Source organism: Scyliorhinus canicula, chromosome 17, assembly GCF_902713615.1.
Source record: "Scyliorhinus canicula chromosome 17, sScyCan1.1, whole genome shotgun sequence".
NCBI lineage: Eukaryota > Metazoa > Chordata > Chondrichthyes > Carcharhiniformes > Scyliorhinidae > Scyliorhinus > Scyliorhinus canicula.
Window position 1 is genome coordinate 102,809,727 of NC_052162.1, and position 23,371 is coordinate 102,833,097.

The 23,371-nt window shown below is 50.3% G+C and overlaps 1 protein-coding gene across 15 annotated transcripts in view; it reads left to right on the forward strand.

Moving 5' to 3' along the window:
- LOC119951435 (zinc finger protein 239-like) overlaps positions 1-23,371 on the forward strand; it is a 69,581-nt gene that overhangs the window by 17,882 nt on the left and 28,328 nt on the right. For 2 of the 15 annotated variants that reach the window (XR_005457620.1, XM_038774621.1), the window contains exon 1: positions 16,438-16,496. The exons of 4 other annotated variants lie outside the window; for them this stretch is intronic. The gene's annotated coding sequence lies outside the window, so the exon portion shown is untranslated. Of the gene's footprint in view, positions 1-16,249; positions 16,284-16,437; positions 16,497-16,551; positions 16,785-17,938; positions 18,008-23,371 lie in introns of those variants that run through there. 9 more of the 15 variants (XM_038774622.1, XR_005457616.1, XM_038774624.1 and 6 more) reach the window with 9 other exon arrangements.

Here is a 23,371-nt window from a genome sequence, read left to right on the forward strand (position 1 = left end):
GGCAAGGTTGGTGAAAGGATGCGTGGGGCAGGTGTTCCACTCAGGACTGGACATGAAGATAGTGGGGGGGGAGGGGGGGGGGGGGGGTCAGGTCGGGTGCGGTGTCAGTTCAAGGTGCAGAACATTGTGCCAGATCCGGGGGGGGGTTCCATGTTGGTGAGTGGGAAGCTGGAGGCGATGCCGTTGTTCATGGTAAGCTCTTGTGTCCCAACTTGGGATGATGTAGATTCAATGAGGTGGTACTGGGGAAAATTCCTGACCTGGACTCACACCGGTTGATCATGGGGGTGGATTTTAACACAGTTATACAGCTAAGCTTGGGCCATTTGAGCCCTCCGGTGGGGAAGGTGTTGGCAGTGGCGAAGGATCTGAAGGGGTTTATAGAGCATATGTGGGGGTGGGGGAACCGTGGAGGTTTGAGAGGCCTTTCATATGAAGGAATTTCATATTTTTCCCATGTGCACTCTCGGATTAACGTTTTTCTGATGGACAAGGCGTTATTGGCAGGGGCAGTCGACTTGGAGTATTCGCCGATTGTAGTCACGCACTGCACTGGGTTGATTTGCAAGAGGAATGGGGGGGGGGGGGTCAGCGCCCACAATGGAGCTTGGTTGTGGGGTTGTTGGCGGATGAGGAGTGTGTGAGCGGGTGAGAGCCACCATCCGGGGTATGTGGAGCTCAATGATTTGAGAGAGGTCACGGCTGCCATGCTGTGGGCGGATTCAAGACGGTAGTCAGCGGGGAGTTTATTTCAATTCTTGCTCATAGAGAGAAGTTAGAATGGGCAGAGATGGCAAGACTGGTGGAAGAGATTGGGGTGTTTGAGGCTTTTTACAGGAGATTACATTGTGTCGGAGCCCTGACCCGGGAGGGAATGCGGCGGTTCCTAGATGGGCTGGAGTTTCCCAGGGTGGCTGAGGATTTGGTGCAGGGATTGGGGTCCCCAATCGGCTGGAGAGCATGGGGGCGATGCAGGCAGAGAAGGCCCCTGGCCCAGATGGGTTCCCGGTGGAGTTTTATAAAAAGGTTTTGGGGAGACCTGGGGCCACTACTGGTGAGGGCATACAATGAGGCGAGGGAGAAGGGGGAGAACTCCCCCCTACACTATCGCAGGCATCCATCTCTCTGATATTGATAAGGGACAAGGATCCGGAGCAGTGTGGATCGTAACATCCGATATCGCTATTGAATGTGGCGCCAAGTTGATGGAGAACCTGTTGGCTTCGCAAATTGAGGACTGCTTCCCGGTGTTGATAGGCAAGGCGCAAACTGGGTTGTGAAAGGGAGGCAGTTGTCGGCAAATATGAGGAGGCTGCTTAATGTGATTATGATGTCTCCAGAGTGGAAGAAGGTGGAGGTGGTAGTGGCGATGGAAACTGAGTTGGCTTTCAACAGGGTGGAGTGTGAATATTCGTGAGATGTGCTGAGGTGGTTCGCATTCGGACAAGTGTTTGTGGACTGGCTCCGGTTGCTGTTCAAGGCAACGCTCGCAAGTGTGCGGCCGAACTGGGTGAGTTTGGGATATTTGGGGCTACATTGCGGGATGAGGCAGGGGTGCCCGCTCTCCCCATTGCTTTTTTGCCTTTGTTATAGAGCCATTGGCAATGGCACTTAGAGCGTACGGAGAGGCGTCGAGCACATGGTTTCTCTGTACACGGATGATCTGTTGTTATGTATTTCGGACCCATTGGGTGGCATTGTGGAAATTTTGGAGAACTTTGGCCGTTTCTCTGGGTGCAAGTTGAATATGGGAAAGAACGAGGTGTTCCCGATTGAGACTAGAGGGCAGGAGAAGAGGTTAGGGAGTTGCTATTTAAAGTAGTCGGGGTGAAGTTTAGATACCTGGGCTTTCAGGTGAGGCGGGGTTGGGCACAGCTGCACAAGTTAAATTTGACTCGATTGGCAGAGCAGATGAAGGGAGATTTCAAGAGGTTAGATGTGCTGTTGCTGGTGGGTCGGGTGCAGACAGTTAAGATGATGGTGATGCCAAGATTCCTTTTTAAAAAAATAATTTTTGTTAAAATTTTCACAAAATATCAATAACAAAAAAACTAAGCAAAGAATGAACAAACCCCCCCCCCCCCCCCCCCCCCCCTCCGTGTAAACAAAAACAAAGAAATAAATTAACGCCCGTCATTAGCAAAGAACAAATATACACGTCCCTTCAGCCCAAAACAAGAGACCTTGGGGGCCTCGCATCCTTCCACTGAAGAAGAATCCTCCGCCGGGCTACTGGGGACGCAAAAGCCAGAATGCCGGCCTCTTTCGCCTCCTGCACTCCCGCCTCCTCTGCAATCCCAAATATTGCGAGCCCCCAGCCCGGTTTGACCCTGGACCCTACCACCCTCGACACCGTCCTCGCTACGCCCTTCCAAAATTCCCCCAGCGCAGGGCATGCCCAGAACATATGGGCATGGTTTGCTGGGCTCCCTGAGCACCTAATGCACCTGTCCTCGTTCCCAAAAAACCGGCTCATCCTTGTCCCAGTCATATGAGCCCTATGCAGCACCTTAAACTGTATGAGGCTAAGCCTTGCATAAGACGAGAAGGAGTTCACCCTTCCTAGGGCGTCCGCCCACGTTCCCCCCTCAATCTCCTCACCCAGCTCCTCCTCCCATTTACCCTTCAGCTCCTCCACCGAAGCCTCGTCTACCTCCTGCATCACTTGGTACGTTGCCGAGATTCTCCCCTCTCCAACCCACACCCCCGAGTAGCACCCTGTGCCTGGACCCCCCAGCGGCGGCAACAGAGGGAACCTCGCCACCTGCCGCCCTGCCAAAACGCCCTTACTCTGCATGTACCTAAAGGTGTTTCCCCGGGGGAGAGCCCGAACTTCCCTTCCAGCTCACGCAGGCTCGCAAACTTTCCCGTCAACAAACAGGTCCCTCAACCTCCTAACACCTGCCCTGTGCCAACTCAGGGAACCCGCTGTCAATTCTCCCCGGGACAAACCGGTGGTTCCCCCGTATTAGGGACCCCATCAAGGCCCCCACCTCCCCCCTGTGCCGTCTCCATTGCCCCTAAATTCTGAGGGTAACCGCCACCACCGGGCTCGTGGTATACCTCGTTGGAGGGAGCGGCAGCGGCACCGTTGCCAACGCCCTCCAGGCTCGTCCCACATAGGACGCCATCTCCATCCTCTTCCATGCCTGTCCCTTCCCGTCCATCACCCACTTACGCACCATCGCTGCATTGGCAATCCAATAATACCCACAGAGGTTGGCAGCGCCAGCCCTCCCCTATCCCTGCCCCACTCCAGGAACACCCTTCTCACCCTCAGGGTCCCGTGCGCCCACACAAACTCCGTAATGTTCCTGTTAACCCGCCTGAAAAAGGCCTTCGGGATAAGGATGGGGGGCACTGGAACAGGAACTGAAATTCTCGGGAGCACCGTCATCTTGACTGATTGCACCCTACCCGCCAGCAGACAGTGGCAACATGTCCAATATCTTAAACTCCTCCATTTGCTCCACCAGCCTTGTGCGGTTAAGCTTATGCAAGGCCCACCAGCTCCTGGCCACCTGGACCCCCAAGTATCTGAAGCTCCTCTCCACCCTTTTTTAGTGGGAAGCCTACCAATCCCTCCCTCCTGGTCCCCCGGGTGTACAACGAGAGCTCGCTCTTCCCCAAGTTGAGCTTGTACCCTGAGAATCCCAAATTCCCTGAGAATCCTCATCACCTCCGGCACTTCTGCACTGTAAATTCTATGATTCTATGATTCCCTCCACCGGGTCCACCACATACAACAATAGGTCATCCGCATAAAGCGAACACTCGGTGTTCCTCCCCATCCCGCACCAGCCCCCTCCCATTTCCTCGACTCCCTCAGCGCCATGGCCAGGAGTTCAATTGTCAGCGCAAAAAGCAGGGGGTCAAGGGGACACCCCTGCCTCATCCTTGGTATAAACCGAAAATACTCCGACCTCCTCCCCATTCGTGGCCACGTCGCCATCGGGACCTCATTTAACAGCCTCACCCACCTGACAAACCCCTCCCCAAACCCGAACCTTTCCGCACCTCCCACAAGTACCTCCACTCAACCCTATCAAAGGCCTTCTCCGCATCCAACGCCACCACTAATCTCCGCCTCCCCTTCTACCGCCAGCATCATTATAACATTCAGAGCCTCCGTATGTTAGTATTCAGCTGCCCTCCCTTTCACAAACCTCGTTTATCCGCGTGGATGAACCTGCGGCACACAGTCCTCTATCCTCGTGACTAAAATCTTCGCCAACAGCTTGGCATCCACATTTAAGAGTGAGATTGGCCTGTATGACCCAACTGGCAGGGGATCCTTGTCCCGCTTAAGGATCAGGAAATCAAAGCCCGAGGCCTCGTCGGAGGCAGAGCCCCCCCCCCCCCCCCCCCCCCCCTCACCGCCTCATTGAAGGTCCTAACCAACAGGGGGCCCGACACGTCTGCATACATCTTATTGAATTCGACCGGGAACCGATCCGGCCCCAGCGCCTTTCCCGACTGCATGCTCCCTATCCCTCTGACCAGCTCCTCCAGCTCAACCGGCGCCCCCAGTCCCTCCACCAGTCCCTCCTCCACCCTCGGGAATCTCAGCCCCTCCTCTGCTGGGGGTTCTGACCGATACAGTTCCTCATAAAAGTCCCTGAAGACCCCATTAATGTCTGCCCCCCTTCACACCACATTCCCTCCCCTATCCTTAACTCCACCAATCACCCTGGCCGCATCCCGCTTGCAGAGCTGGTGCGCCAGTATCCTGCTCGCCTTGTCCCCATATTCATACACCGCTCCCTGTGCCTTCCTCCACTAAGCTTCCGCCTTTCTAGTGGTCAACAAGTCGAACTCAGCCTGGAGACTACGCCGCTCCCTCAGCAATCCCTCCTCCAGAGCCTCCGCGTATCTCCTGTCCACCCTCACCATCTCCCCCACCAGTCTCTCCCTCTCTCTCTCTGCTCTCTCCTCTCCCTGTGGGCTCAAATGGAGATCAACTCCCCCCTGACCACCGCCTTCAGTGCCTCCCAGGCCGTCCCCACTCGGACCTCCCCATTGTCATTGGCCTCCAGGTGCCCTCTCGATATATCCTCGAACCCGCCCGCCCACCTCCTCGTCCCGCCAGCAGCCCCACCTCCAAGCACCAAAGCGGGTGCTGGTCTCTCTCCTCCCCCAGCTCGAGGTCCACCTAGTGCGGGGCATGGTCAGAAATGGCTATCGCCGAATACTCAGCATCCTCACCCTCCCAATCAGCAGCCCCCTACCCATAAGAAAAAACTCAATCCGGAATAGGCCTTATGCATATGGGAGAAGTATGAAAATTCCCTGGCCCTCGGCCTCGCAACCCTCCATGGATCCACCCATCCCATCTGGTCATAAATCCCCCTCAACACCGCTAGCCGCCGCTGGCCTCCTACCTGTCCTGGATCTGGATCGATCCAGTGCCGGATCCAGCACCGTGTTGAAATCCCCTCCCCATAATCAGGTCAGCAAACGCCCAACATGCGCCGCATGAAACCCGCATCTTCCCAATTCGGGGGCGTATACATTGACCAGCACCACCGTTCCACCTGCAGCTTACCATCACCCATACCTCCCGCCGCTGTCTGCCACCACATTCAAAGCCTCAAACGACACCCTCTTCCCCACCAGGATCGCCACCCCACCCCCCCCCCCCCCCCCCCCCCCCCCCCCCGATTTTTTGCATCCAGCCCCGAATGAAACACCTGGCCTACCCATCCCTTCCTCAATCTAACCTGATCCGCCACCTTCAGGTGCGCCTCCTGAAGCATGGCCACATCCGCCTTCAGCCCCTTCAGGTGCGCAAACGTTTGACCGGCCCATTCAGTCCCCTCACATTCCTGGTTATCAGCCGAATCAGTAGGCTACCTGCCCCCTCCCCCGCCGACTAGTCATTACCCTTCCTCAGCCCGCCACGTGCCCGCGCCCCCTGCTTGGCCCGTTCCCCACGGCGGCAAACCCCCATCCCAACCCCCTCTACATACTGCAGCCCCTTCTTGGCCATTGCAACAGCAACCCGGTACCCCCTGCCCCCTCCCCCCAGCTAGGATCACCCCTAGCTACGTTACTCCCGCCATTGCACTCCTGCAGACAGCTGACCCCGGCCGCTCCCGCCACTCCTCCGACCCCTCCCAGCGTGGGGCTTCCCCTCCTCCCCAGTGTCCATTAGCAGGCTTTCCTCCTCCCCCTCCCGCTCGCAAGCGGGAAAAAGCCTGCCCTTCCCAGCTCTAGCCCCGCCCCATCAACCCTCAGTGCGGGAAAAAGCCCGCGCTTTCCACCTGCCCGACCCCACCTCCTCTAAAGTAGCTCCCTTTACCGGCCCGGTCCCCTCGCGGGGCCCCAACCCCCCTTCACACCATCAGCCCCCCACACTGCAGGTCTGCCCCCCTCCTCGAGCCCATCCAATAAACCCAAGCAGGAAACAGTGCCCCACCTGCCCTGAAAACAACAAAGAACCAACATTAAACAGAGAACCCCCCATCCCTCAGTTTGAGTCCAACTTCTCGGCCTGCACAAAGGCCCACGACTCCTCCGGGGACTCAAAGTAAAAGTGTCAGTCCCTGTAGGTGACCCACAAACGCGCCGGCTGCTGCACGCCGAACTTCACTCCCTTCCTGTGCAGCACCGCCTTTGTCCGATTGTACCCGGCCCTCTTCTTTTCCACCTCCGCACTTCAGTCCTGGTAGATCCGTACCACCACATTCTCCCACCCTGCTGCTCCGCTCCTTTTTGGCCCACCTGAGCACACACTTCCGGTCAGCAAACCGGTGGAACCGCACCAGCACCGCCCGTGGCGGCTCATTCGGCTTGGGTCTTCTTGCCAATATTCTGTGGGCCCCCTCCAGCTCCAGGGGCCCCTGAAAGGACCTAGCTGCCATCAGCGAATTTAGCATGATCACCACGTAGACCCCCATGTCTGACCCCTCCAGCCCTTCCGTAAGGCCCAGGATCCGCAGATTTTTCCGCCTCGACCGGTTCGCCATCTCCTCGAACCTCTCCTGCCATTTTTTATGGAGCGCCTCGTACATCTCCACCTTCACCGCGAGACCTCTCGTCCTCTCTTTCGGAGGCCTTTTGTCGGATCTCTCGGATTGCCAACCCCTGGGCCATCTAGCTCTCCAGCAGCTTGTCAATTGAAGCCTTCAACGGCTCTAGCAACTCCGCTTTGAGCTCCCTGAAGCAGCGCTGGAGAGTCTCCTGCTGCTCCTGCGCCCACTGCCTCCATGCCTCCTGGTCTCCGCCCGCCGCCAACTTGTGCTTCTTCCCTCGCTTCTGCTTTGGCGCTGCAACCACTTTCTTACTCGCCCCACTCCTGGTCCAGGCCATATACTACTGGGGAAATGTCGCTGACTCCTTCCCACGTCGGGAAACGTCGGAAAAGTACCGCTGGGGGCCCTAAAAGAGCCCAAAAGTCCGTTCCTGGCGGGTGCTGCCGAACGTGCGGCTTAGCTCCGCATAGCCGCAACCGGAAGTCTGATGCCAAGATTCCTGTTTATATTTCAGTACCGCCCGATCTTTATTCTGAAGTTGTTCTTTAAAAAGGTTAACACCTGATCTCTGACTTTGTTTGGCGGGGAAGACCCCCTGGGCTTTTTTGGAGCGGGGGCAAGGAGGGGGTGGGTGGGTAAATGAAATGAACTATCACTGGACTGAACAATGCCATGATTAGGGTAGTGAGGGTGGGGTTGGCATGGGGCTGGATGGAGGGAAACAGGCTTTAAGGGCATTGTGAACAGCGCCTCTGCTCTTCTCGCCGGCTGGACACTCCATGAGCCCAGTGCTGATGTCGGTCTTCAGGGTATGGGGGCAGTGGAGGCAACATTTGGGATTGGAGAGTGCCTCGGTGTGGGCACGTCTATGATAATCATAGGTTTGCACCGGGGGAGTACTCAATGGGAGGTTTTAGGGGAGGTGGCAGGCAGGAATTGAGCAATTTGGTGACCTGCTTGTAGGGGGCAGTTTCACGGAATTAGAGGGCCTGGAGGAAGAGTATGTGTTCCCCAGGGGGAATAGTTTCAAATACCGGCAGGTGTGGGATTTTGTGAAGAGAGGGATGCCGTCCTTTCCCGAGTTGTCGAAGGGGAGATTGTTTAAAATTTAGAACATCCAATTACTTTTTCCCCCCGATTATTGGGCAATTTATCATTGTCAATCCATCTACCCTGCAGATCGTTGGACTGTGGGGGTGATACCCATGCAGACATGGAGAGAATGTACAAACTCCACACGGACAGGGGCCCGGGCCGGGATCGAACCCAGGTCCTCGGTGCCGTGAGGCAGCAGTTCTAATCACTTCGCCACTGTGCTGCCCTACCAAAGGGCAAGATAGAGGACAGGAAAGTGTCTGAGGTCTACAAGGAGCTGATGGATTGGCATGGAGCCCCAGGCGGTGGGAGATATAAAGTGGAAGTGGGAGGAGGAGCTGGGTGGGGAGGTGGAAGCTGGGATGTGGGGTGAGGCTCTGGGAAGGGTGAATGCATCCTCGTCATGCACGAGGCTGAGCCATATTCAGTTTAAAGTACTTTACTTATGACAGTAGCACGAATTAATATGTTTTTTGAGGGGTAGAAGACAGATCTAGACAGTGTGCGTGGCTGCACGTGAATCACGTCCACATGTTTTGGGCATGTCCAAAGCTAAAGAGGTTCACAGACATAATGTTCAAGGTGTTGGGGATAAAGGTGGCCCCCAGTCCAGAGGTAGCGATATTTGGGGTGTCGGAATTCTGGGAGTCCAGGGGGTGAGAGAGGCTGACATTTTGGCCTTTGCCTCTCTGATATCCCGGAGACGGATGTTACTTGGATGGAGGGACTTGGAGGTGCCAAACGCGGGGCTGTGAGTGAGAGACTGGCAGAATTCCTGAGGCTGGAGAAGGTCAAAATCATCCTGAGGGGGTCAGTTGATGGGTTCACTTGGCGGTGGAAGCCGCTCATTGACTTCTTCAAGGAGGATTGATGAATCAGCAAACAGGCAGGGGTGGGATAAGGGCATTAAAATGGGGAAGGCAGGACGGGAAGAGGGGGGGGGGAGAGTAGGGCGCAGTGGTATCAGTTTATGCTCGGCAATTCTGCGTTGTGGCACATCCTAAATGCCTCCTTGGAGAACGCTTACCTGAAGATCAGAGGCTGAATGCCCTTAACTGCTGAAGTCTTCCCCCACTGGAAGGGAACATGCGAGGAGAAACTGACAGCGATGTTCCGCACGCATGAGTACAGCCTCAACCGGGACCTTGGATTCATGCCGCATTACATTCGCCCCCCACCATCTGGCCTGGGCTTGCAAAATCCTACCAACTGTCATGGGCAGCGCGGTAGCACAAATGGATAGCACTGTGGCTTCACAGTGCCAGGCTCCGAGGTTTGATTCCCCGCTGGGTCACAGTCTGTGTGGAGTCTGCAAGTTCTCCCCGTGTGAGTGGGTTTCTTCTGGGTGTTCCGGTTTCCTCCCACAGTCCAAAGATGTGCAGGTTAGGTGATTGGCCATGATAAATTGCCGTTAGTGACCAAAAAGGTTAGGAGGGGTTATTGGGTTACGGGGAGGGTTAAGTGGGTCGGTGCGGCCTCGATGGGCCAAATGGCCTCCTTCTTCACTGCATGTTCTATGTTAAACTGTCCTGGCTTCAGACAATTCACACCTCTTTAACCTGTGATTATCCCTCTCTCCAGTCGCACCGTCTGAACCTGTAAAGACTTAATTACCTGCAAAGACTCGCTTTCAAAGTATCATCTTGCATCTTGAATTTGTCTATATATGTGGTTATAGTACCCACCTCTTCATTCACCTGAGGAAGGACTTACTTTCCAAAAGCTCATGATTCGAAACAAACCTGTTGGATTTTAACCTGGTGTTGTAAGATTTCTTATTGTGCCCACCCCAGTCCAACGCCGGCATCTTCCCAATCTTGTCAAAGGCTGCAGATAGCTGGAGATGGATAGAACGGATAGGTTACCCCTGTCTCACACATACACAGGATGTCATTGATTAATTTGACAAGAGTTATTTCACCACCATGACAGGGCAGAAACCTGATTGAAGGTATTCAAACATGGAGTTCTGGGAAAGATGTACATGGATTTGGGAGGTGACAACACGTTCAAGGAGTGTAAAAAGGAACGGGTAGTGGGAGATGGGGTAGCCGTTTGCAGAGATGGCTTTGTTTATCGCGGAAGCGGTGATGATTTGAAGGAGGGGGACAGTACTTGATGAGAGAGAACTGTTAACAATGTCAGTGAACATGGTAAAGATGGGGGATCAGCAATTTAATGGACCTAGGGTCAATGGAGAAGGAGGTGAGTCTCGTGGACAAGATGACATGAGAGGGCTCAAGGGAGATGGGAGACAAACTGAAGAAAGATGTGGGTTCAGGGCTTGTGCATTGGGTTACTTCAGAGACAGCTTGTCCCGGTGAGCTAGTGGGAGGTAGGAAAGCAGCAGAGTCAACTGATCAGATAGTCTCAGTCTTAGTGACAAAGAAGCTCCATGAGCTCCTCACACTTGTTTGAGATGAGGGTGGAGGAGACGGGGGAGAGGGAGAGCCCTTCAAAAGGGATTAACTTGTCTTAGAGATATTAAAAGATTTAACTCACTGTGTTCTTAACAGAAGGTGATTTATTGACTTTATTCAGAATAGTAACTATTATGGAGATTACTAACATCAGCAGAAACAAACCCCAAAGAATATGGTTCAATCCTGGATGTGGCAGGAGAAAAGGCCAATCACTATAGTTGGTTGTGAACTTCCTGATATCCCAGCAGGTTGAATGAAATCATGAATCCCTTCCCACGATCACAGTGTGAACCCACTGGTGTGCAGTGAGAAAAAATGATTGCGTGAACTCAGTCCCACAGTGAGTGCGCCTGAATGGTTTCTCAGGCGTGTGAACACGTCAATGGTTCATCAGATTCCCAAAGATTTTAAAGCACTCCCTGCAATCTGGGCATTTAAAAGGTCTCTCCCCAGTGTGAACTCGCTGGTGTACACTGAAATTAGATGATTTCTTGAACCCAGACCTGCACTGAGAGCACGTGAACATTCTTATGTCAGTGTGAGCACGTGGATGGGACATCAGGTCCCCAAAACTTTTATAACACTTCCCGCAGTCCGGGCATTTAAAAGGTTCCTCCCCAGTGTGAACTCGTTGGTGCCTCAACAGGTTGCATAACTGAATGAATCTCTTCCCACACTTGGAGCAGATGAATGGTCTCTCCCCAGTGTGACTGTACCGATGCTTTTCCAGGACAGATGGGAATTTGAATCCCTTCCCACAGTCTCCACATTTCTATGGTTCATCCCCATTGTAATACATTTATGTTTTGATAGGTCAGAGGATCAGCTGAATCCTCACCCACACACAAAACACCTGTGACGGGGATGGGATCCCAGGGGTGTGACCAGATAAGTTAAATTCAGATCAGGAAAATGGAAGTAGAACATTAACTAGTGATCTGAAGATGTAGTGACAGACTTGGAATTACAGGAGAAGCAAAGCAGGAGATTTCTTCCTGTCTAGGATTGCAGCCAGAATAGCCATCATCTCACTGGGTCTCCACGGGAGATAAACGTCTATGGTGGTCTGGGCTGCTGCTGTAGCAGCATCAGGGTTGGGTATTTTCCTAATCGGCAACTGTCTCAGAGTCTCATTAGGGGGGCCTTTAGCGGATTCCTCTGGCTCTTCAAAGACTTCGACATCCTTCCCTTCCGATAGGGGGAGCTCCGGCTCCTCAGAACCATTCCCGTCCTCACCCCGTGTTCTCATACTTTTCTGTCCTATCATATTAGCCTTAAGGGATCTAGGTGGTATGCGTAATTGTTTCTGGATAGGATCAGGCCCCTCTCTCATTGTCCGAGATCGGGTCCTAGAGCTAACCAGACTTGTGGAACAGAGCTCCTGTTCTCTAACCGACGGTGAAGGTGCAGAAATAGGACCCAAACTATCAACCGAAGGGACTGGAGAGGCTGGCATGATTTGAATCTGGGAAGCAGTGACTGGATATAAATTATGATACCCTGGTGGTTCTGGAATTAGTGTGGGCAATGCCGCTGGTGCAGTCGGGACTCTACCCGACATGATCCAATTCTCTAGGTCATCATCTGCCTCTGTCAATGCAAGGCCAGCCATTGAACTACGTAGCCCATTGTTTTTACTCAAGTCTGCCCTGTTAGGTATCTCCCTCTCTTTACTTGCTCATTTTGTGAATGCACACTCCTTTTTCAAGATCTCCAGAGTTTTCTGGTTCCCCCCCTCACTAATTGGAATCCCCATTTTAAAGGCATTTTCTTGCCAATTTGATAACATGATCTTATCCCTCTCCTCTTGACAATATTGTCTCCATAATCCAATCAACTCTTTGGCCCGCATACTTTGTTTTTTTTTTCCATATTTCACCCTGAATTTGTTTAATAATCTCCAGATCTTTAGTGCCCCCTAGTGGCCATTCGTCACCCAATTTCTTCCTTAAAGTTGCTGACATTTTTCTAAAATCTCTCGCTTTATCTGGATAAATATCACATAATATTTCCAATGAACTGTTTGGATCACTCGTGTTTTCCAAGCAATTCCCCATATCTTGAACTAGTCCTCAAGACTGCGTTGTTCACCACTACAGTCCAAGGATACAATTTTAGCTTAATCAATTATAGTTTCCAAAACACACGTGGAACTGAACTGTCTGTCCGATATCCCATCAGTTCCGCAATCAACCTTTAACTGAACTGTCTTTCCGACATCCCATCAGTTTTTTTTCCAGCCCTCAGTCGCACCTACATCAACTGAATTTTTTAATTTTCTAAACCCCAGACTGACCTTTGATTTTTTCAAGACGATCTTTCCGTCCCAACCGCGAGTGACCAGACCAATCAGACCATGAGAAAGGGGGAAAATCAATGTGGTCATTTTCCAGCTACTCACATTGTGGGCCCGTTTCCATTTTCCTTGTCCAACATCAGTCTAATTCTGATTTCACAGCTGGCCGATGACCGTCTGGAGAAATCCCGGGTTTTCGGCACCAAATGACAAATCAAGTTCTTTACCCGTCATTCTGGCCTCAATAAAACTCGAGAGGGATTTGTAGGTATAGTAATATTTATTTTTAAACAACTTGCAAGGCTGACCCGCTCTATAGATATTCAGAACAATGCAGTCTTCTAAAGCCCCAGAACCGAGTGAAATCGGAGACAAAGAGAACTCTACACATATCATTCAAATGGCATCAAGTTTCACATACAAGATTCCCATAGGTCATCCTATACACCTCCTGACCTGGCCATATATCCCGATTGGCTCACTTCGCATTCCTCAACCCTGGGCCTCTTGTTACCCAGCATCCTTTTCACCACCCTGCACGAGGCTCCCTTCCCCCTCCTCCTAGCCATGCTTTGCTGAATTCCTTTGTCCTTTGTCTGTGAACTCGCTACCATCAGACTGGCTCATATCTACATTATTCTAACTAATAATCCTATTTCATATCACATTTGTTTGTTCAATTCCTCATAGCATTCAGGACATCAGGTCCAAGGTCCAGCGACTCTTGCGGGAGAGGATCATCGAGGCCAGTAATAGCCCCTGGAGAGCTCAGGTGGTGGTCGTCAGGACCGGGGAAAAGAACCGGATGGTTGTAGATTACAGCCAAACCATAAACTGGTACACGCACCTTGATGCGTACCCCTTCCCCCAGATTGCAGATATGGTTAACCAGATTGCTCACTACTGGGTGTTCTCCACGGTGGATCTGATGTCTGCATACCACCAGCTCCCAATCTTCCCGGGGGACCGCCACTACACGGCCTTTGAGGCAGACGGCCATCTCTTCCACTTCCTCCGGGTCCCCTTCGGCGTCACAAATGGGGTCTCGGTCTTTCAACGAACCATGGACCGAATGGTGGACCGGTACGGGCTGCGGGCCACATTTCCGTACTTGGACAACGTCACCATCTGAGGCCATGATCAGCAGGACCATGATGCCAACCTCCAGAGATTTCTCCAAACTGCCCAAACCCTTAACCTCACTTACAACAAGGAGAAATGCGGTTTCCGCACAATCAGTCTAGCCACCCTCAGCTACGTCGTGGAAAATGGGGTTCGAGGACCCGACGCCGACCGTATGTGCCCCCTCCTGCAACTCTCCCTTCCCCGCTGCCCAAGGCCCTGAAAAGGTGCCTTGGGTTCTTTTGTTATTACGCCCAGTGGGTCCCCAACTATGAGGACAAAGTCCGCCCACTAATCAAGGCCACCACCTTCCCACTGACAGCCAAGGCCCGCCAGGCCTTCAGCTGCATCAAGGAGGACATCACCAAAGCCACAATGCGCGTGCTGGACAAGTCTGTCCCCTTCCAGGTGGAGAGCGACGCCTCAGAGGTCGCCCTCGCCGCTACCCTCAATCAGGCAGGCAGGTCAGTCGCATTTTTTCACGCACCCTCACCGCCTCTGAAATTCAACACTCCTCGGTCGAAAAAGAAGCCCAAGCCATCGTGGAAGCCGTGCAGCACTGGAGGCACTACCTCGCTGGTAGGAGGTTTACCCTCGTCACCGACCAACGATCGGTAGCCTTCATGTTCGATAATACGCAGCAGCGCAAAATCAAGAATGATAAGATCTTGAGGTGGAGGATCTAACTCTCCACCAATAATTACGATATAGTATATCATCCTGGGAAGCTCAACGAGCCCCCAGATGCCCTGGCCAGCTGCGATACCAGAGCTTCGGCGATCACAGCGCACGATTCGGGCGCCGGACAGGCTGAACTTGTGAACCCTTCACCCGCGCCGGACTTCATTTTTTTAACAGGGGGTGAATGTGATGAACGTATTGCAGTAACCATTCACCATATATGTAACTGTACCACGCTGTTGCCCATGAGGGCTCCACCTATGGACCATTGTAAGGTATGACCTGTGATGTATCATGTTGGTGCCTTTGTGGGCTCAGGGGAGGTATAAAGAGCAGAAGCCTGTAGGCGGCTCTCAGTAGCAGAGCAGTCGCAGGCAGGCAGAGCACTGTTCTAGTCGATTTAAGCCACAGTTTACAGCTACACTGTTTCGCGTGAATTGATGGTCGCATGGGGGGAGGTGCCAAATGTACAAATGCTCTCAAGAATGTACAGTGTTAAAAATATAAAACTTTAATTAAAACATATATTTTAAAGTAATGCTTCTGGTGTATGTGGAGTTTATTGAATTATTGGACTAAATTCCTCCAGGACTCTGTACTTAACTAACCAGTGAACTCCTGATATCTACTTTGGATGTTAGATCTTTCCAGATAGATGTGTAAGATGTACCTGTACGAGACAGAGGAAGAGAAAAAGCAGTTAGTGTAGTACTGAAGCAGAGTCATCATCTTCAGGAGAGAAGAGAGGGGTGGGAGGAGATAGAGTGAAAAGGAACTGTGTCAAAAGAGTTTAATTCTGCACAATTCAGTCAGCTTTGGGGCAAAGGTAAAAAATGGAGCTGACAGAAGGATAGGGAGTTGGAGAACTTACAAAAACCAGTTGTATGCTGCAAGGTCTGAATAAGAACTTCGAGGACTCACGTTTGCAGTTCTGGGGCCTTATCTTGGGGACAGGGCCCAGACTGAGGGGCGCCATCTTGATTCAGCGGGACGATGTCGCGACTGTTTTGTGAACAGACAGTGGGCAGGGGAGAAAATGATTGACACGTTGACTTTTGTCTCACTCTACACACAGGAGCTGGAGAACTGAACCTACCCAGAATTAAATGAAATGAAAATCGCTATTGTCACAAGTAGGCTTCAAATGAAGTTACTGTGAAAAGCCCCTAGTCGCCACATTCCGGTGCCTGTTCGGGGAGGCTGTTCCCGTAACAGCCTCCCCGAACAGGCACCGGAATGTGGCGACTAGGGGCTTTTCACAGTAACTTCATTTGAAGCCTACTTGTGACAATAAGCGATTTTCATTTCATTTTGGGTAGGTTCAGTTCTGCAGCTCCTGGAGGAAGAATGGAGGAAGGGATAAAACTGAGAGTAGAGGAAAAATGGTTGCATATGTTTGGATCACATATCATCTTGTTAAAGTTAATTTTCCTTTCCAAGTATCCAACCTGCAGGTTTTGTAATATTGTCTTTTATTATGTTGCATCCTCCCATGCTGCCAGCCATTCTCAGTTTGGTATCAATTGTAAATTTTCTCACAGAGCTACTTGTTGTCAAGTCCAAATCGTTAATATAAATTACGAGTAACTGTGGGTCCAGCAACAAATCCTTGCGGATCATGACTTTCGGCCTTTTTCCAATCCAGGCTTCCCATCGGGGCAGAAGGACCAGGAATTTGGGTTTCTAAATAATGTAAGTGCTTATTTTGAATTTTGCTTCTGGCTCGGACCTCAACTGAGATGCCGGGGAGTCAATTTTCTTTAACCATATCAAACAACAAATGGTGAATGGTCTACCCAGAATGTACCTCGCCGCAAAAGGTCCCCGATCAGTACGTGGAGCGCTCTGGGCATGCTCAGTATGAGTGCTGGTGACGGACAGAAGGAGACGGTTTGAGAGGCGATTGTGAGTGAGCCTAGAAACTGGGGGTGGGGGAAGAAATGGGGAAACCGGAAACCGTGTGTGAACAAAGGGCCGGGTGGGCCTAGAAACCGCGGCAGGAAACTGGGACTCCGGAGCCCAGAGGGCGGGTGGTGATCCCGCGCGGACAGGCCCGGGCCGTCATGGGCACAACAGTGGCTGATGGATTCAACCCGGTAAAGTGGGAGCTGATGTGATTTGGGAGGATTAACAGAGCAGGACCCTCGGAAGTACAAACGAGCATGTCTATAATTCCTGAAGGCAGCAGGGCAGGTAGATACAGGCAGAAACCTGTCTTTATAAACTGAGGCATATAATATAAGAGCAGGAAGGTTATAATGTAATTTTATAAAACGATGGTTGATACACAGCCAGAGTACTTGTGCCGTTCTGGTCACCGCACTACAGGAAGGATGTGATTATACGAGAAAGGGTGCGGGGGATTCACCAGCATGTTTCCTGGACTGGAGAGGTTCAGCTATGAAGCGAGGCTACTTAGGCTGGGGTTGATTTCCTTAGAGCAGAGAATAATGAGGACATGGATAGACAGGAAGAAACTGGCCCCCTGAGTTGAGGGGCCAATAACCAAGGGCATAGATTTAATGTGAAGGATATGAGATTTGGAGGGGAAGTGAGTACAAACCTTTTCACCCAGAAGATGGTTGAAATTTGGAACAGTACCTGAATGGGTGGTGGAGGCGGGAACCCTCAATTTAAGAAACGTTTAGATGAGTACTTGAAATGACATAATACAGAGGTCTGTCGGTCAAGTGCTGGAAAATGGGATGAGAATAGATAGGCTCTTGATGTCTGGCAGAGACACAATGGGCCGAAGGACCTCCTGCTGGGCTGTAAAATTCCATGAATCTATTTTGGGAGTGAGAGTCATGGAGGTGGTGCCTCCTCCCCAGTGATAGACACCGGTTACTGGGAAACTGGTCGCCTGCTGCTATCTTGGTGCTGCAGGTTCAAGGAGAAGGGTGGCCATTTTGGCCACTGATATATAAAAAAAATTCACATTTCTCCACCACCCATCCTTTCCCAAAACCTTAAAATCTGTATCCCTTAGTTCTTGTACCAACTAATTTTCCGTGTCTACCTTACCCAAACCTGTATACCACTATCAGACATCCCGTCACAACCTCCTTTACTCTCCCGAGAACAAGCCCAGTTTCTCCAGACTCAGCTTGAAAGTAAAAATCCCTCAGTCCTGGATTTCAGCCATCCTGGTAAATCTCCTCTGCATGTAACCTCAGAAATGGGGGCAGGAGAAGGATGTGTGGGACAGGGTTGTCAACCCTCCTGGATTGCCCTGGAGTCTCCAGGAACTAATTCAGGATCTGTATACATAATGGAGCTCTGTGCACCCCTGGAGAAACATAAAGTTTTTGTAATTTGTCATTTTCTTTGAACTGTCTCTTTTCCAGATATAAGAAAATATTCAAAATTGGAGGGGTGGGCGCATTTTGATTGAGAGTCAAGCTTCATCTGAATGGGTAATGATTCTTTTTGCTCTCTGATGGTGCAGGAAGGCAATGTGTCCCAAGGTTGGATTTGTCCGCTGATTAACAGCTGGAGTGTGGCAGGGAATCATGTGGTGAAATCTTCTCTAGGAAAGCATTTCTACACAGTTGGCAAACCTATGCATTAGAAATAGGGGCAGCGGAAGATCGTATGGACCAGGGTGACCAACTCTCGCAGAGAATGTTGAAGAGCCACTCCGACATACGGTCGTTGGAGTAGAGGGGGGGGGGGGGGGGCTGTGTTGTACAGCCAGATTCAGGAGAAAATGGGAGGAGAGCAGTCACTCCACATCCGTGAGCTTTAAAGACCCGAATTATGTGAAAAGCAGCATAGAACATAGAACTGTACAGTACAGGCCATACGGCCCATGATGTTGTGCTGAAGTCTGAAACTAAGATCAAATCAACCTACTCCCAATCATTCTGATATGCTCCATGTGCCTATCCAATAACCACTTGAAAGTTCCTAAAGTGTCTCACTCCACTACCATAGCTGGGAGTGCGTTCTACACCCCAACCACTCTCCGAGTAAAGAACCTACCTCTGAAATCCCTCCTATATCTTCCACCATGAACCTTATAGTTATGCCCCCTTGTAACATCTACATCCACCCGAGGAAAAAGTTGCTGAACGTCCACTCTATCTATCCCTCTCATCATCTTATCCACCTCAATTAAGTCACCTCTCATCCTCCTTCGCTCTAATGAGAAAAGCCCTAGTTCCCTCAACCTTTCCTTATAAGACCAATCCAGGCAGCATCCTGGTAAATCTCCTTTGCACCCTTTCCAATGCTTCCACATTCTTCCCATAATGAGGTGACCAGAACTGCACACAATACTCCAAATGTGGTCTAACCAAGGTCTTGTACAGATCCACCTGTTAATAAATGCTAACACACTGGCTTTCTTCACGGCTCTATCCACTTGGGTGGCAACTTTCAGAGATCTATGGACATGAACTCCGAGATCTCACTGCTCCTCCACATTCTTCAGAACCCTGCCGTTAACCCTGGAATTCAAATTTGTCCTACCAAAATGAATCACCTCACACTTTTCAGGGTTAAACTCCATCTGCCACCTTTCAGCCCAGCTCTGCATCCTATCATTGTCACTTTGCAGCCTACAACAGCCCTCCACGTTATCCACTACTCCACCGATCTTGGTGTCATCAGCAAATTTACTAACCCAACCTTCAACTCCATCATCCAAGTCATTGATAAAAATCACAAATAGCAGAGGACCCAGCATTGATCCCTGTGGTACACCACTGGTGACTGAATTCTAGGATGAAAATTTATCATCTGCCACCACCCTCTGTCTTCTATCTGATCGTCACTTATTGATACAATCGGCCAAATTTCCCTCTATGCCATGCCTCCTTACTTTCTGAATGAGCCAACCATGGGGCACATTATCAAGATCTGTCAAAACCCCTCGATTCCTCAGGACCCAAATATCATCAACCGATGATATAGAAGATGAGATTTTTCTGTGTTTAAAGATTTAACGAGATGTCCAAAACCCTGGTTAGACTCTATATTCCCGGGTCCTTGCAGCATCAGCTAATGGCAAGAGCTTTTCCTTGTGTACCTCACCTGGAACACCGTCTTCCCTTCTGGGTATCACGCGTTCGGAAGTAATGATTGGCCCGATCTGAATGATAGATCGACTCCCAAGGGTTCAACAATGAGGAGAAATTACACAAATTAGTTATAGAGTCATTAAGGCAAAGAAGGAGTTCATTCAACCCATCAAATATATATTGTCTGACTGTCCGTTTAGTTGTAATCCCTTGCACTATCCCCAACACATTTATTTCTGTGCAATTTCTATCTAATTTTGTTTTGAAATCTTCGAGCATCTCCACATCCACCAATCTCGCAGGCACTGACATTCCTGTCCTTAACACTCGCTCCATAAAAAATGTTGTTCGTCACGGTCCACCTGAATCCCTTTCCCAAACTTTAAATCTGTGTTCCCGGTCCTTGCAGCATCAGCTAATGGCAAGAGCTTTTCCTTGTGTACCTCACCTAAAGCTGTCATAACCTTGATCAGACATTGCTGCAGCCTCCAAAGAGAACAGCCCCAGCCCCTCCAATCTAACCTCACACCTCTATCAGACACCCTGCAGCCTCCAAGGAGGACAGCCCCACCCTACATTCGCAGCTAAAGTCCCCTCAGCCCTGGAACCATCCTGATTAATCTTCTCTGCACACCCTCTCAATGATTTTGCCATACTACCAGAAGTGTGGTGAGCAGAACTGGACACAATACTCTAGTTGTGGACTAACCAGAGCTGTATAAATGTTCAGCATAACCTCCGTTTTTGTATTCACAATAATGGTTCCAGGGATGAGTAACTTCAGCTATGAGGGTAGATTGAGTTGGGACTGTTCTACTTGCAGAGAAGATGACGAAGAGGAGATTTGATAGCGATGTTTAAAATCAGGAGGGGGCTGGGCAGTAGATAGGGAGATACTATTCCCGCTCATAACAGGATCAAGAATGAGAGGGCACAGATTGACAGTGATTTGTGAAAGAAGCAAATGTGATAGAATATTGTACATAGTGCAGAGGAGGCCATTCGGCACATCGAGTCTGCACCGACCCACTTAAGCCCTCACTTCCACCCTGTCCCCGTAACCCAGGAAACCCTCCTAACCTTTTTGGTCACGAAGGGCAATTTATCATGGCCAATCCACCTAACCTGCATGTCTTTGGACTGTGGGACGAAACCGGAGCATCCGGAGGAAACTCATGCAGACATGGGGAGAACGTGCAGACTCCGCACAGACAGTGACCCAGTGGAGAATCGAACCTGGGACCTTGGCACTGTGAAGCCACGGTGCTATCCACTTGTGCTACTGTGCTGCCCCGTGTGATGTGAGAACAAACTGTCACACAGCAAGTGCTTGGGGTCTGGAATGCACTGCCTGGAATAGTGTTAGAGGCAGGTTCACTTGAGGCATTCAAGATGTCATTCGATGATTGCTGCCTCAAGGCGCTGAGGACCCAGGTCACTGTCCGCTTGAAGTTTACACATTCTCCCCGTGTCTGCATGGATCTCACCCTCACAAGATGTGCAGGGTAGGTATATTGATCACACTAACTTGCCCCTTAATTGGGAAAAAAAGAATCGGGTGCTCTAAATTTACTTTTTAAAAGAAGATCATTCAATGATTACTTGAATAGAAACAATGTGAAAGGAAAAGTATTGAGTCATAAGACACAATGGCTGAATGATTTCCTTATGCACCGTGACAATTCTGAGATTCTGTATTCCATACCTCAAGTTGGTGTAGTCCAGGATTCCATGTACTTTGCCAACTGCTCTCTCAATATGGCCTGTCTCCCTGGAAGATTTGTACACATGAACCTGCAGTTTCCTCTGTCCTTGCTCACTTTTCAGAACTGTGCTGTTAAGTGTATATTTGGCGGGATTTCCTGTCAACACTGGCAGGTTTGGAAAATCCAGGCCATTCTCTCTCCCTGTCTGTCCTGCATGACCTCACTATGAAGACTGTAATCTTGGGAATTGAGAAGATTAAGGGGTTATTTAGTCAAAAGTTTGAAGATGTGATTTGAATTGATAGAGTCGATGATTAGGAACCCTTTCCACTGGTTGGGAATTCTCAGACTAGGTAGTGTCATCTATTAGAAGCAGACTTTTCAGGAATGATGTCAGGAAACACATATCCACGCCAAAGGTTGGAGAAGTTTGGAGCTCTCTTCCACAGACAGCAGTTCATGCTGGGTCAGTCTGGATTTTAAATCTGGCATTGAAAATCCATTGTTAACCAAAGGCATTGAGAGATGTGAGGCAAAGGTGGGTATAAGAACATAAGAACTAGGAGCAGGATGGGCCATCTGGCCCCTCGAGCCTGCTCCACCATTCAATGAGATCATGGCTGATCTTTTGTGGACTCAGCTCCACTTTCCGGCCCGAACACCATAACCCTTAATCCCTTTATTCTTCAAAAAACTATATCTATCTTTACCTTAAAAACATTTAATGAAGGAGCCTCAACTGCTTCACTGGGCAAGGAATTCCATAGATTCACAACCCTTTGGGTGAAGAAGTTCCTCCTAAACTCAGCCCTAAATCTACTTCCCCTTATTTTGAGGCTATGCCCCCTTGGTTCTGCTTTCACCTTCCAGTGGAATCAACCTGCCCGCATCTATCCTATCTATTCCCTTCATAATATTATATGTTTCTGTAAGATCCCTCCTCATCCTTCTAAATTCCAATGAGTACATTCCCAGTCTACTCAACCTCTCCTCGTAATCCAACCCCTTCAGCTCTGGGATTAACCTAGTGAATCTCCTCTGCACACCCTCCAGTGCCAGTACGTCCTTTCTCAAGTAAGGAGACCAAAACTGAACACATTACTCCAGGTGTGGCCTCACTAACACCTTGTACAATTGCAGCATAACCTACCTAGTCTTAAACTTCATCCCTCTAGCAATGAAGGACAAAATTCCATTTGCCTTCTTAATCACCTGTTGCACCTGTAAACCAACTTTCTGTGACTCATGCACTAGCACACCCAGGTCTCTGCACAGCAGCATGCTTTAATATTTTATCACTTAAATAATAATCCCGTTTGCTGTTATTCCTACCAAAATGGATAATCTCACATTTGTCAACATTGTATTCCATCTGCCAGACCCTAGCCCATTCACTTAACCTATCCAAATCCCTCTGCAGACTTCCAGTGTCCTCTGCACTTTTCGCTTTACCACTCATCTTAGTGTCATCTGCAAACTTGGGCACATTGCCCTTGGTCCCCAACTCCAAATCATCTATGTAAATTGTGAACAATTGTGGGCCCAACACGGATCCCTGAGGGACACCACTAGCTACTGATTGCCCACCAGAGAAACACCCATTAATCCCCACTCTTTGCTTTCTATTAATTAACCAATCCTCTATCCATGCTTCTACTTTACCCTTAATGCCATGCATCTTTATCTTATGCAGCAACCTTTTGTGTGGCACCTTGTCAAAGGCTTTCTGGAAATCCAGATATAACACACCCATTGGCTCCCTGTTATCTACTGCACTGGTAATGTCCTCAAAAAATTCCACTAAATTCGTTAGGCACGACCTGCCCTTTATGAACCCATGCTGCGTCTGCCCAATGGGACAATTTCTATTTCTTCCTTGATGATAGATTCCAGCATCTTCCCTACTACCGAAGTTAAGCTCACTGGCCTATAATTACCCGCTCTCTGCCTACCTCCTTTTTTAAACAGTGGTGTCACGTTTGCTAATTTCCAATCCACCAGGACCACCCCAGAGTCTAGTGAATTTTGGTAAATTATCACCAGTGCATCT